This window comes from Oreochromis niloticus, linkage group LG4 (genome assembly GCF_001858045.2).
Source record: "Oreochromis niloticus isolate F11D_XX linkage group LG4, O_niloticus_UMD_NMBU, whole genome shotgun sequence".
In the NCBI taxonomy this organism is placed as follows: Eukaryota; Metazoa; Chordata; class Actinopteri; order Cichliformes; family Cichlidae; genus Oreochromis; species Oreochromis niloticus.
This window is the reverse complement of record NC_031969.2, coordinates 19,721,009-19,736,363: the sequence shown is the minus strand read 5'-3', so window position 1 is coordinate 19,736,363 and position 15,355 is coordinate 19,721,009. Positions and strand designations below refer to the sequence as shown.

The window sequence follows — 15,355 nt, the reverse complement described above, 5'->3', positions numbered from 1 at the left end:
CACCCCACCCGCAGTAGATTTGCATGGTGTGAGGTCTCGCAGCAAGCTATCAAATACGGCGCATTTCTCTGCTTTTACAAAATGCTATACGTCGCCAGGTGTTTCATCAGATTCGAGGTGTTACCTCCTTTGACATAATGGCACCGGATACTGGTACCCATCCCTAGTCAGCAATGGCATAAAGTGATGTAAAACCCTGACAGTCAGAACATGGCAAGTTATCTGCTGTAGTTATCCCTTGTAAATAAGGGAGCAGTCTAAAGTGGCTTATTAATGTCCCAAAGTCGTGGACAACTGCAAAATACACAGATCAAGTAGTTTCTGCCAATAGTAATACTAACTGTTTGAGACCAAGAGTGTACTTAGTGTAATTTTAAATAGAGAATAAAAACTTTTAAATTAGGCACTTTCTTGAAACTATCAAATGGTTGATTGTTCTAAAAAGGATTTCACATGACCTGAATTTTTATGTCACTGACTTTTGATGTTTTTTGTAAAGCACTTGCACTGATGATTATAATTAAACTGCACTGCTTTTAATATTTATTGCAGGCTAATGAACTCTCTGCAAAATGTGTCAAGTACACAAGAAGTGAGTCAAAACAAGGAGAAGGCAATGAAGGAAAAAAGTGGTTTTGGCCACTAGTGAAGTGTGTGACTGTCAGGGTGCCAAACAATCCTTTTCTCCAGCATGTCACACTTGTGGACCTTCCTGGAAATGGTGACTGTAACAAGAGCAGAGATCAGATGTGGAAAGGGGTAATTCACATTTACTGCTCTTTGCTTATACTGTGTTGTCTGTAAACAGTCATCTTTCTATTAAGCACTGAGACATGTTTTTCTCCTTTCAGATAGTTGGAGATTGTTCTACTGTGTGGATTGTGACTGAAATTAATCGAGCAGCATCAGATAAAGCAGCCTGGGGGATCCTGGAAAGTGTCAGTAGTCTGATTGGAAATGGTGGCGAATGTCAGCAAATTCACTTTATCTGCACCAAGTCTGATCTTGTTGATGATTCAGATGATCTGTAAGTAAATTTTAAATGCTGATCAAGTACACGGTGTTTCCATGTAAGATCAATCCAGGCTAGACAAAGAATGAAGCACAGGGTTGAGCCTTTGTTGTAATTAATACAGAACATTTGGGTCAAAAGGAGTCTCAGAAGCAGATACAATTTTATAAAGTTTTGTGAGGATGGTGGACTGAGTAAAAAACAGAGAGGGAGTGGAACAGCGGAGAGTGGGAAAGGCAGTGGAATTATTTTGTTCTAGAGGGACAGCAAGAGAGAAGAGGGTGAGCAATAACAGGAGAGCAGGAGGAGGAAGAGTCTGTAGTGAACAGGTAAGTATTTTGGTGTGAGGCTCTGAAAACTCAGGTTTGCAAGTAGGAGTATGAGAGGATATTAACCAGACCAGATATTTAAGACTAGAAAGCAACAAACTGGAGGACAACCACCATCAGGCAGAGAAACATTGCCACAGCCAGTCTTTAAATACAATCTACATGTTAACAATGAGTTGCAGGTTTGCAAAAGTCAGGCAAAGCTCTGCTTGGCCAGAAAGGGAGATTCCCATTCCCCATTCCATTTTCACCTAAAGGCCAAGAATAAAACAAAATCACATAGCCTGCCCGAGATTAATGATGGTGATGATAATATTGATGATGGTAACAGTACATATTTGCACATTTCTTTTAGTTCATCAGCTGATATCCATGATCGAATAGTTAAAAGAAACATTCAAGCCAAGGATGGAGTAAGGAAGGAATTCAACAAGCGAAGCAAGATTAATGTGCGTTTTATAGGCTGAGAGAAAATAATACAGACTCTCCACAGTTGTAAGGATGCTTTAAAATTAAATCACATTTTCCCCCAGAAACACTTCACTGATGACAGTTTCAAAGTGTTCACAGTGAGCTCCAAAGAGTTCCTAAAAGGAAAGCATCTAAGTCCAGAAGAAACTGGTAGGTGAAGTCTCAGTGAACATGATGTTTTAGTTTGCAGTGACTGAAAGATAATTATTTAATTTGAATCAAAGTATGTAATGTCAAACTGTTGCACTCAAACTTCTTCTCAACAGAAATACCCAAACTTAAAGGATTTTTGCAAGAGCTCAATGACTGTCACTCTGAGACAGTAAACTATGTGAGTGGAGCTTATGGGATTCTGTCTTTGATTGAAGGTGTCAGGCGCAGAAAAGAGGTGAGGTCAAGTTATCTATGTGGAACAATATTTTACTGACAAATTTAAAACTTCAAATGTTTACTCTGACACCTAACAAAATTTTAGTTATCAAGATTTCTTGACAGGCACTGAGTGACAACATTTCAAAATCATGAATTTTTTTAAAAAGTGTTGTATCCATGTTATTACTGCTTTAATAAAAAAATAAATATACTGTTTTAATTTCAGGGTGTTGGAGAAGAAGATGATGTATGTAAAGTCCTTGAGAAAAACATGACAGAACAACTTGATCAAGTGAAAAAAGCAGTTGAAAAAGCGATCAAGGATTTTGAACAGTGTCTTACAGAAGGGGTTAAAAATTCCAAAACCTCTGATGAAAAACTGAAATCATGTGTTTAGAAATGTTTTCCTGATTTGTTTCAGAAACAGCCTAGTTTTTTCAAGACACTAGAGGCTGTGGTTAGAAAAGACGGCATGCACAAAACAAAAAAAGGGGAACACATAAATCTCAACACAGTATTAGCTTCATGCTTGACTGACAGCATTGATGAAAAATTCAGAAAGACCTTCCCGTAAGAATAAACAAATATTAAACTGTACACTATACTTAAAATGATTAAAACAAACTTGTCAATACTGCCATCATGAAACATTTTTTTCAGAAATAATGTTAAAGGCGGATCTTTCAATGGAGTCATCAGTAGATTTTTACTCAACACAAATTCACTGATTCAAAAATACCAAGATGTCAAACTGCAGCTGATATTTCTCCAGACAGAGGTACAAGATGAAACAATCCAGTTTGTCAGTTCATTATAGCAGAACTGACCTATTCACTCTTCAAATGCTAATTTGGTTTATTAACTCATCTATGTTTGTGTTAGGATGCCTGGGTCGTTGACCCAGGATTTTGGGGTTTATTATATTATTTATAATTTCTAGTCTTTGGGTTTTTGTTAGAGTTATGTCTTATGGTTTGTCTCTGTGTAATCCTTAGTTGCTGTCTCCCCTGTCCGCTATATCCCCGTATCCAGTCAGTGTCTGTGTCTGCCCTGGTCCCACGTCTCTGTTCCCTCTGTTGCAGTGCTTGCCTGTGAGTCTGTGTCTTTAAGTTCAGTCTGTGTTAGGTTTCCTGTTTTACTTTGGAGGTGCGTGTCTTATGTTAATGTGTCTGGCTTTGCTTCCTTGTCTCGTTAGTTCTGATTTCTCCCAGCTGTGCCCTCCTTCTGTGTCTCATTCCCCTCGTTACTTCCCAGTGTACTTAAACCGTGTTTCTTTGAGTCAGTGTCGCGTTGTCCCCCATGCTGTGTGGATCTCCCTGTGTTTCTCGTGAGTTTATGTTGTTTCCCAGTTTAGTTTAGTTTGCTTTGCTTTGCTTTGCTTTGCTTTGTATGCTTGTTTCCCTGTGCCAGCAAATAAAGCTGAGTATTTTGAGTTCATCCCTTGAGTCTGAGTCTGCACTTTGGGTCCACCACTCCTCGTTGCCAGCCTGCCACACAGCCAACCTTAACAGTTTGATGCTTTTAAGGAGGATAAAATTAAGGCAAAACTCAACAAAATAATCCTAAAGGGGAAGAAAATCATCTACAACAGTCTAACAGAGACAATTGAGAAAAACATGAAAAAGTGCTATGAAGGTAAGAAGATGGTCAACTTGTCACTATAATAAATCACAATTGTACATAAAAAAAATGTTTTGACAAAGTTTATTCTTTTCTTGTAGATGCACAAAAAATTTCAGGAAAAGATGGACTGAAAAAAATGAGGAAGACTATTGAGACACATGTATCCTTAAATAGGAACATTTATGAGGACGCAAAAAAGACCATGATGACGAAGATGAATATATTGATGGTTTGTCAAATTATAACATATAATGAGACCAAGTAGTGTTTTTCTATATTTGAGTGTCTCCAAAAGTTGATTCTGTTCATCTGGACATAGCGTTTTGTGGGAGAAACGTTTCGTCACAGCTGACTGCAGGTTTCCCCAAATCTTATAAACAGTACATTTGCATAATGACTGAAACCAGCCAACTGAAGGAACAATGGGCTGGGAGGTCCTCGTCAGGCCAGGACTCTGCAGTCTATTTACACCTACAGGCCACTGGACACTCTTTCAATGATGAGGATGTACACATACTGGACAGGGAAGAACGCTGGTTTGAGCGCGGAGTCAAGGAGGCCATTTATGTGAATAGGGAAAGACCATCTCTGAATCGAGGAGGGGGCATAAGGGTACATCTTTCACCATCTTACAATGCTGTGATTGCACCCATTCCCCAACTCTCTGTGAATGGTACTCATGGCCATTGATCAGTGGTCATGAGAATTTGCATAATTATGATTAAGGAACTGACCTCCCAGCCCATTGTTCCTTCAGGGGGCTGGTTTCAGTCATTATGCAAATGTAGGTTTATAAGATTTGGGGAAACCTGCAGTCAGCTGAGACTGAGTAAGTCACTTGGATGAGTGACAAAACGTTTCTCCCACAAAACGCTACATCCAGATGAACAGATTCAACTTTTGGAGATTTACTTTCCTGGATGATTGAGAATGCATCAAGACCTATATTTGAGTGCTTTTGCTTAGTCTGAACATTCTCTAAACATTAGTGAGGCTGCTGTTAATATTTTTATTTTTCAGCATTACAAAGATTTTGTCTGCAATGATGAGTTGAACTGAAGAGCTTAAAGCATAAACTGGCCACAAGAACTCTAAACAAACACCCACCCATTAATTTAGATGTTTCAGTTATTTTAAACCTCAATATTTGACTCTGTGAAAAGTAATAAAAGTTCTGATGTTTAATTAGATCGTCTGCAAGGAAATGAAGGAAACCATGGTCCACTCCATTAAACTCTCACTCAAGGCATCAGCTTTGAGTGAGAGTCTTCCAGGTAAAGAAAATATAGGCTATGAAAGTAAATCATGTATGTTGAACAATGCCAAATACATGTTTTTAATTATCTGTTTGTTTGCTTTTCAGATGTTTCAGAGCATCTTGAAACTGTGCAGCAACATTACAATGAAGGTAAGGGCAGTCAAGAGGGAGACATAACATCATAGTAAAAAGGTAAATATATAAATGTTATTTCATGTTACTTTAACAGTTCCTGTGAATTCTCAAAGGAAAAAGGGTAAAATCTGACAACAATCCTAAGCACCTAAATATACAGTTACTTTTAATTTTTTAGTGTTTAGTGTCAGTAATAAGTTTTTCATAATTTAAAGATCAGAAATGGCCATTTTAAATTAAATATGGCCGTTTGAGCTGTCCCTTTGTATTTTCATCAGCTAGAAAGAACCCAGCTGGTTCTTATCTAACATTGTACCAGGTAATGTTATGCAGTGTTAAAGTATGACACCACAATGTTAGAGCTACATTAAAAGAAGTTTACAAAAAGCTGCTAAACAACTGCTAACAGTGGTGACACCAGAAGCACTACCGACATAAAAGTTCAGAACATGCTCAAAAACTTCCCTGAATATTGTCCACAGTCTTTGGACAGAAGTGACTTATTGACTCATATCAGACTGACAGCTGAGGTAAACAGGCTTAATTTGTTATTGCAAAGCGCAGAACAAGTATTTGAATAATATCACCACTTATAATTTGTGTTATTTTACCCTTTTTGTATCCGAGTCACCTCAAACATGTTAAAATAAAGTGTTTCCATAAATGATTTTCTACACAAACAGTAACAGAAACAACAGATATTAAGATTTTCTATTCTAAGGTGGGGAGGCTTCAAGACATTTTAAAGCAAATTTTAAGTACTGACACTTGTACTGTTTGCCTGAGCAGCTGGCAACCTTTGTTGTGATTTGGCGCTATATAAATAAAATTGAATTGAATTGAGTGCTAAAACTCTCTGTGCTTATTATTACTGGATGTTTCAGATTTGTTCCAAACAGTAACAGCAGAAACCTGATGACCCACTCAACATCTCTGAGGGAACACTGACCATGAGGTCTCTGGATATCACCACAGACATTTTTGTCAAGTTGTGTTGTCTGCTGTCTTTGAATGTTGTGTTTGACTTTTAATGAATTTAATGAAATTAGATTTTTTAGTGCATGTGGGTTAGGTTAAGTGGTGATTTTGAATATAGATGTGCATCTGAGCAATAATAATTGTGTTTCTCTGTTAGCCGTGCAACAAAGTTATTATAGTTTTGTATTTTGTTTTATTTTTATTTATTTTTATTAAGTTTTATTTTATTTATTTGTGACTTTTTGTTTTTATTTCAGTTTAGTTTTAGTAAGTTTCAAGATTGTTTTTGTTTCAATTTTTATTGTTTGAAAATGTTTAGTTTTAGTTCAGTTTTATTACTTTTATACTTTAAAAAAAAAAATTATTGTTGTATTTAGTGCAAATGTCAGAGGCAAAACTGAGGAAAACCATTACAGGTGTTACAATAGAAACGTTTCACTTTTTTTTTTAAAACAGTTGAACCACTTGTCTTGTAGATGTCCAGTGTCTCAAACACATCCATAAATACCATGTCAGGCACATTGTAATAACATTTTTACCAAACTAACAAATACTGAAACTAAGGCTATTTTCTCTAGAAACTGATTTGTATTTCAAATTAGTTCACTAATTCATTTCTGTTGTTTTTTGTTTTTATTTAACTAAAATATTCATATTTAGTTTTAGTTTTTACTTTAGTTTTATTTGAGTGGAATAACCTTAGCAACCTGTTCAGGGTGTACTCTGCCTCTCGCCTGACAACTGGGAAAGACTCCAGCAACCCTGGATTGGATAAGCAGAAGAAAATGAATGGATGGAGACTTTTAAGTATTAATTCCTCGCAGGGGTATTAAGGTTTTAATTGTGAGGGTCTAAACCAAATGGCCAGCACTCTGTCCAAAAATGTTTTCGTCTCCCCCCCTTGTCATATTTATTCATTATTTGTAGACCCTAGTTATACAGAAAATTAGATACAGCGGTAGAACTACAATATTACAGATTTTAATTTTAGTGCCTTAAACCACAGGAATACTGTGATATTCAGACTCTTTTCAGGTTTAAGGATTCAATTTATGTTTTTCTTTCAATAGCAGATTTTCTTTCCCTTGTAGTAAATTTGAATATTACAATTTAATGTCTTTGGTCATGATTCATTTATACTCATGATGCATTTGTCAGTTTTATTTTTGAGACCTTTATAGCACATGACTTATGTGTACCATGTTCTTACATTTCTAACATAAATATTATTTACTGTAATACAATGGTTTAATTTGGTTGTCACATGAGTAATAAAGCAGCAGCAAAACAATAAGTCTCTGTTTCTGCTTTAGCTATTATATCATATTGTTTTCTGTTGTTTCTATTCTGTATTGATTCTATGCTGTAAGATGGAAACATGATTTTTCAAACCCTGATCTTGTTTTTTTCTGACACTAAAAATAAGCTACCTGCCAAAATATTTTGCAGCACCACAGTAGTTTGTAACATACAACAAAATTAACTATGAATTGTAAAGACTGAACCACAAACCATTTATCAGCCAGAAGTCGAATGATTGTGGATCCTGCTTCCTCTGAAGGTGTTCTTGTCTGGGTGGCCTTATAGGTCATCTACAATCCTCCAGTTACATCTCTTATCAGCAGCTCTCTTCTATAATCTGTGTACCTGGTAACTAACTGGGTTAAAGTTTAGTGGCCTGGAAAATAGGGCCCAAGGATCTGTTAACTTTTATACCCAAAGTAACCTTTTATAACCCTTTGTGTGATATTAAAATATTACAGGCGTCATCGACCTGGGTCTGAGCGACCCAGGGTCCATGAGCAGTTGGGGTCTCATTTTATATATTTTTCTGCACTGTGCTGCCTTTCCCATGTTCATGCTTGTGTGTGTATAGGGAGGTGTATCTGTGTGCGTGTGTAGCTGTGACAGGCACCTTCAGGCTTGGTGGGTGTGGCCCTGCCAGGTTGCTGGCCACACCTGAAGATCATCACACACACCTGGAGCTGATCAAGCCTCGTTGGGCAGCTACTTAACAGTGTGGCTGAGTGCTTCTTGATGCGGGATTGTTGTGTGAGACTCCATGTCAGTTTCCTAGAGTTACAAGTTCAGTGTGTATATGCCCGCCGTTATAAAGTGTCCTGACGGCTGCCTCTATTATTTTTCCCCCAGGAGGAGCGTGGAATGGTAGAGAGCAGCAAGCATGGAGAGTGCAGAGGCACGGGAGCAGAGAACACTAACACGGACATTTTGGGAGAAGACACTGCACGGGAGTCGACGAATGTATTGTTATGTAACATTCTCTTCACTGTAAATAAACACACTGCTTTCATCGCATCTTACCAAGTGTGGTAAGAGGAAGAAGGGGGGAAGATGGGCATCACATCCTGTTGTTTCTTTCGCATGTGAATACACTTTCCTTCATATACTTCATATATTCTATTAATTACACATGAATCTTCTGCATTTACCAATCACAACACACTTAATATAACTTCTTTCTTAATCATACACGATAAACTCAGAGATTCTCGCATCTCTCTGACTTCCACAGTCTCACGCACACAGAGAAACACAAGGATGAGCAGCGTAGTCAAAAACACTCCCGCAATCTGGGTGAAAAAGTCAGGTATGAAAATAATTTCATTACTCAAACTGCACTTTCTGTTTCATCATATTGATTAAATTTAAACTTGATTAACCATTAGCAAAATAACATCAAAGTAAACTCAGACAGACAGAAAATAGTGGCAATTTCTATTTTTATTAATACTTTTGAGGATTAAAGATGGTATTAATAATTTTTTTTTTTAAAGTGTTCATCACCCAACATTGTGTCACTCTGTTAAAAAGTAAAACAAAAAAGAAAAACAAAACACTTGCTCTGAGGCAGGTTGTTACCTGTCTGCCAGCCACTCCCTGCCACACCTCCTCTTCCTGCTTTTCTCAGTTCTCCGTTCTGCTTTTCCCTGCTCCCGCGTTACTCATGTTGGATTTACATTTCTGTTTTATGTATAGATGCAGTTGCACCTGTGCAGTCTGAGTCACACAGTTCCAGTTTGTTTTTAACCGTATCTGTTTGTGGACTTTGCTCTTTACTCGATTTCTTTCTTCCTGCGTGTTTCCTGTTTGTGTCTCACTGCTTCCCTCACATCTCCCTCAGCAGCCTTTTCCTGCATTACTTCTTAACAAAAGGTGAGCAGTTTGAACTTTTAATCTGAATTTAATATCAGTGTCTCTGATTATATATGCATTAAAGGAGAGGTCGATCACAAATGTCTAATCTGTAAAGCAGTACTGTCTGGTTAAATATTACATTTTATCTTACAGTTTCATTTCTTGGTCATGGATGATTTCGTAAGAAACAAACTGGTTGAATGGGGGCTAAGTGAGTGGGTGGAAAAATTTAAAGGTAAAGTATTAACGTGAATCCGTGATGGGTACAGATATTGATTCTGATGTGATCTGTTAACTGTAAAACAGCTCATAGAACTGTGCTGATTGCTTTTTCACTCATTAACAAGAATTTCTGAAGCAAGTTGAGAATAAACTTTATCTCTGCAACTTTTTTTAATAAAAGATGAACAAATTGATGCGGAAAGTCTGTATGAGCTTGATGATCGAGAAATTGATAATTTGATCCCAAAAGCTGGACCAAGAGTGAAATTCAAGAAGAACCTCAAGCTGTTAAAGGTAATTAAGGTTAAAAGAAAATATTGCTATATACAGAGGTGAATTTTTGTTAGAATTATCTGTATATTTAAAAATGCACTGGCAGTAATAATCAGTGATGGAAACAACAGTGATAAAAGTAACGCTGTTACTTTTTTCAGTATCTAGTAATCTAACTAATTCCTATTTCTATCGTTACAACGCTGTTACTGTTACTAACAAGAAAATGTGGTGTGGACGCGTTACAGTTTTTCAACACACAGATGGTTTAAGCTGTCTTCAGCTAATTTAAAGTGGATATTATAAATTAGATAGATTTTTGTACCTGTTGTACCTCGTCAATCTCTAGCTGTGAGAGCAGTCCCTTCTTTCGAATTTTGGAACACTGAGCTACTAGTTGTTTCGCCGTCATTGTGGATGTTGGGTATCGAAGAATCCATAGGTCCCTCATCCTATTCATGTAACCCCTTCCGCTAGGGTTACTTGCGTAGTAGCATTCAAACAACGCCCTGTTTTCGTCTCTTGCCCACCGATGCCTTCTTGTTCCAGTAGCCCACTTGTCGTCAGGGTCCCCTAATTCATGTAACACGACTGACTTTTGCTGTGCCAAAGTGTTTGAACAATATAACATGAATTTAAATAAATTTAATTAGACTAACTTGGTACAGACATGTTGATTGAATAAAAGTCAAATTAATTGTATGTTAATGTTAATATTATGTTAAACCTACAAACATATATCGTGTTGAAACAACACAATCAAGATGGATTAATATAACATGATTTGTTTAGATGGAATATAAGTGGCAAGATAAAATGATGTTCATCCAATGAATTATTTTTCTGAGTGCAGATCAGACCACACATTATCCAGAATCCTATGAAATGTATTCAATATGCCAGAATAGTGAAATATTCCCCCTGCTAAAGTTTCAATTTTGTTTGCTGTTTTTGTTCTGAGCAATGTTCCTCCACCTTTGGGCAGAAAGGGATGCTGAAGTTTCAGGATGGAGAGCAGGGTTGATAAATCCATCAGGGAAATGCCAAACTCAATGGCCAGTCTGCAAGAGAAGCTCTTAAACAGAAGTGCTCTCACTGCATGCATCCATGTCCATTTCATCAGAATCATCAAACCTATGTTCTGCCTCCACAGTTAGACTAAGCTCACTCTCTTCTTCACTATCAGTGTGCATCTCTTCACACCCACCTGATTCCTCAATGCTTAAGCCTACCTCCATGTTTTTATCGTAATCTACATTATCCTGGTCATTTTCCAATGATTCCACAAGTTTTTTGTACCTTCTTCAGTGCTCGCCTTCGCATATTGCTCCGCTCATTGTAAGCCCAGTTCCCCTCCATGTCACTTATATGTCTGTTCTGCTTCGTCAAGCCTAAACACAGCCCTGAAAAGTAAAGAAGTAAATAGGATTAATTGTAATAACGCAATAATTGGTAAATATTCAGATTCAGTTTACAGTTATCATATTTCATTTAAAACATATCTATGCCTAGCCAAAATACACACGAGCAGCTACCTGGGAATGTGTGTCCCCTGCTCCCAAGTGAGCTTGAAAAGGGAGCACTTGCCAACTCCTTTGTGAGTTATGTAGCTACTGGCAGACCTAAAGGTCGCTAAATGACATAACCGCTTAATTTGCATAGATTATGGCCCATGCGTGATTCATTTGTAGTTTAGACACGAATAAATGAACATCTCCTGCTCTGAAACCAGCTTGAAGGGGCTGCTGAGCGAGGTCTGGCCGTCTGTCAGTGCTTTGTCATGGGGGATGTGCCTATGGCAGCACCCGCTGCTTGTTAAGAGTACTAACAATATGTGCTCTCCCAACAGTCTCCAATACCACCAGAAAAAGTTGCTAGATTTGTCACTCGTCGCTGTTTTCAAAGAAAAAAAAATCACTAGAAAGATGCTAAATATATTGACAAAGTCATTATGTTAGAAAGAATGACCAAGCTAAGCAGGTAGAGTAATGTACACAATATGACCGTAAGTAGCTAGCGTGACGTATTTTTCATTCCCGCTTTACGGGCAAAGCGGGAAAAATGATGTAACAATAGGTAAATAACTAATACGAGGTTAGTCATTAATGTACTGCTGCATGGGCTGGGCTGTAGTTGCATCCTAAGGTTTTAAAAACTGAGCTTTAAAATGATTAGTGGTAATAAAAACCGAGAGAGGCTGACAGTGATCACGGACTGTTTTTAGGGGCTTGTTGAGACAAAATAGAACAAGTCACAAAGCATTAAAACATGTTTAAAGCACAATAGCCCTATTAAACACAACGTAGTTTGGGCCCAGAAGCAGGATTCAGCACGCCATCACTTAAAGACCGGATAGCAGACACATGGCAAACTCGAATATTCCAGCTTCCCTGAATTGAATGTAGTTTAAGATACCAAATTATTTCTTAATGAACAATACAAAATAAAGTTTTAAAATTGTAAACTCACCTTGACTTCTCTTTCTGCTCGAAATCTCGCATTCATTCCTCTTTGTGCTCTTTGTAACAGAATGTAGTTAGAGCCAATTACAGCATAGGAAACGGAGGGAGTGTAAAGGACAAGATTGATTGGTCGTTTGGTTGTCAAGCCACCAGCCCCAAGAAAACGCCCCGATTGCTAGCTCAAATGCACCGAAAATAATTAAATATATAAATACAGATCACAGAAGTAGAATCACTGAATCGTTAACACATAAGGAGCTATGGAATATCACATTCCAAGAAAAAATTAAAATGTTTTATGCCTTGGGCAATAGAGTTTCTCTTTATGGACTTGGATTTGGGAATTGGAAATCTCGGATACTTAGTTCTCATGGCTCAAATTTCAGTTTTATAATAATTTTTTAGAGGAAGGACATTTTGTTTGGACAAAGATATCATATATTTTTATATCTGCTGTCTTACAAAATGTTATCACATTTATCAGTTAAAAGGTAAACACCGTCCACTGTAATATTTTTCTGTTCAAGCACTGAAATACTACCTATACTGTTTTTGACTAAATACATAAGTGCTTTTGGAATGTTAGTTTTTTTATTCTTAAATAGGGATATTTTAGTTCATTTTATTTAGATCTAAAACTAGTATTTCTAGATTAAAATCTGTTAGGTGTACAATAATGAATATAGACTTCTTTTTATGGGAATGTATGATCTTATTGGTTCAGGTGTTGGATCCACAACAGTGTGTTTAGTAGAACCATTTCCTCTTTTATTTACTTAGAAATATTTTTGATGAATTAGTCCAAGTTTCACAGTGAGTATTTACTTTCACAGTAAATACTGGGAGATATAAGAAAAAGTCAATCTTAAATCTTAAATTAGACTGTTAAGTCACAAAATCATATCTACACAAATGTTTCAACCCCAGCAGTCTAAATAGGTGACATATCAATAATCAGTTGCATGCCTTGAATTTCTATTGGCTTATTAATGTTTGCATTTATCAGCAAACTGATATGATGACAGTGTTTTAATACAATTTTAACGTATTTCATGTGAAATAAATGAGTCAGGCTAAACCAACACACCTTTTTTAACAACAAATTGAAATTCCTGGAAACTGAGAACAAAATAAAAATATCTTATTGAATCTGTCTCCGACCCCACAGGATGTGAGGATTTGCGACATCACGTACAAATAGTAACTTGATGCTGCTAGAAAACACATTCATGTCTGTAAGGTGACAGATCTGGGCCACATAAGCCAAACCACAATCGAACCAGCTGCGGTATGCCATCACATAAACCAGTGGTTCCCAAAGTGGGGGGCGCACAGAGCCATTGCATGGGGTGCGTGGTATGAATTTAAAAAAAAGAAGAAGAAGAAGAATGCTTGGACACTGCTAGCATAATGGACAGGTTTTTTGAGGGGGCTCCCACAAAAACACAAAGATGAGGTTGAAGCATCGCCAAACATGCTTCCAAACCGACTCAGGTGTTACGGGATTATTTCAATAAACAAAGAACATTCTGACTGACAATTATTTGTACTCTTCTGTAACTGTACAGAGCTAAAACTTCCAACACTTCAGGAGCAATAAGTCATTATAACAAGTGTTTGTGACAAGGGCGTAGATTTGGCATGGACGGAAGGGACATGTCCCCACCAATATCCAGCAATTGTTGAATTGTCCCCACCAATAATTTGATCTCTTCGAGTAAAGGAAAAAAAAAAAAAAACGCGATAGAAAGAAAAAACAAACAAACGATCTGTCAACGTCTCATTCACCCAGCGGTGCAGAAAGAGTTACATTACGTTCTCTACTGGAGTCCTACCTCATGTGACAAATATGGCCAATGTGATTGGCTGTGCCTTTCAGGGAGCTCTGTTTATTTTTAGCAGCGGCAAGCCTGCACTGCAAGGACCTGCAAGGAGAAGAGGAGGATGGCAGCAAAAAGGAAGAACCTGGATATAAGAAAGTATTTTTCAAAGAAACCTGTAAGTCACTTAAAGTCAAGTTTACTCATAAAATGTGTCCGTCATAATAACGTTACAGGCTATGCTAGGCTTTGGCCCACATCAGTCTAAACTTGTATGTAACTATGAATAACGTGTTTTGGAAACTAACTGCACAACAGGCAGCACTATTAGTTATCTCAGTCTCCCAGAGTAGCATTTCTAATTTTGATTGAAAGTGTCAGAGAAAACGGAGCCTCGAGCCAGCCAGGATATTAGTTTACAGAGGCAGTTAAAATTATATGTCTAACGTTAAAATGTTGGTGACACAATAATTTCATCCTAGTGATACTGACATATTCATAGGGTTAATTTTTGAGACAAAATATCATGAAGTAGTCATGATTTTGCAAATATTCCACCTTGTAGTGCAGTTTGCTCAAATTGTTTTAAAAATGCACTCACCCTACAAACATTAATGACGAGTCAAGATCTGCACAAAGTGACAGAAACACTGAAGCAGCTACACATTTTATTCTTATTGTCATGTATGTCCTATTTGTCAGGTGACAGAAGAACCAACACAAAGCTCAGAGAGTAATGGTGACACAAGATCACAGGTGAAATTGGATGATGACTTTGTGGTTCATGACTGTATTTGAAGCACATGTGTGACTGCATGTATTTGGAATGTCTCACTGTTATTTATCAGGTGACAGAGGCAGCTCTGCCATGTTGTAGCTCGGACAGAGGTGAAGAGGCGAGGTCACAGGTGACTGACTGGTGATTTGGTGCTATAGATTAACTAGTATTTATTATCATAACAATTGTTAGGCTGCTGATGCAAATTGATTCATTAGTGTATATTTGACAAAAAATCTGAATTGACATGTCTCACTTTTTATATGGCATGAATCAATGTGTTATTTTATCAGGTGGCAATTTGTCCTAGTGCAGTCAGAGGGGAGGAGCCAGGGCCAAAGGTGAGGCACATCAAGCACATAATAATAATTTTGTGGTAATCTTAGATGAGTAGTTTTATGGACAAAAACCACCAGGTCATTCAGTGTTCCCTTAGTGCTAATGTATCAGAGATGTTGCTGTACTA

At 37.3% G+C, this 15,355-nt stretch overlaps 2 long non-coding RNA genes across 2 annotated transcripts; both read left to right on the top strand.

Moving 5' to 3' along the window:
• Positions 1 to 2,903: 2,903 nt before the first annotated feature.
• LOC106098577 (uncharacterized) lies at positions 2,904 to 7,469 on the top strand. The gene is made up of 6 exons (XR_003219609.1): positions 2,904 to 2,962; positions 3,711 to 3,819; positions 3,906 to 4,036; positions 4,997 to 5,081; positions 5,171 to 5,215; positions 6,085 to 7,469. It is a non-coding gene; the product is annotated as an uncharacterized LOC106098577 (long non-coding RNA).
• Positions 7,470 to 9,087: 1,618 nt separating this feature from the next.
• LOC109201930 (uncharacterized) lies at positions 9,088 to 9,851 on the top strand. The gene is made up of 3 exons (XR_002061869.2): positions 9,088 to 9,352; positions 9,488 to 9,569; positions 9,738 to 9,851. It is a non-coding gene; the product is annotated as an uncharacterized LOC109201930 (long non-coding RNA).
• Positions 9,852 to 15,355: the final 5,504 nt, after the last annotated feature.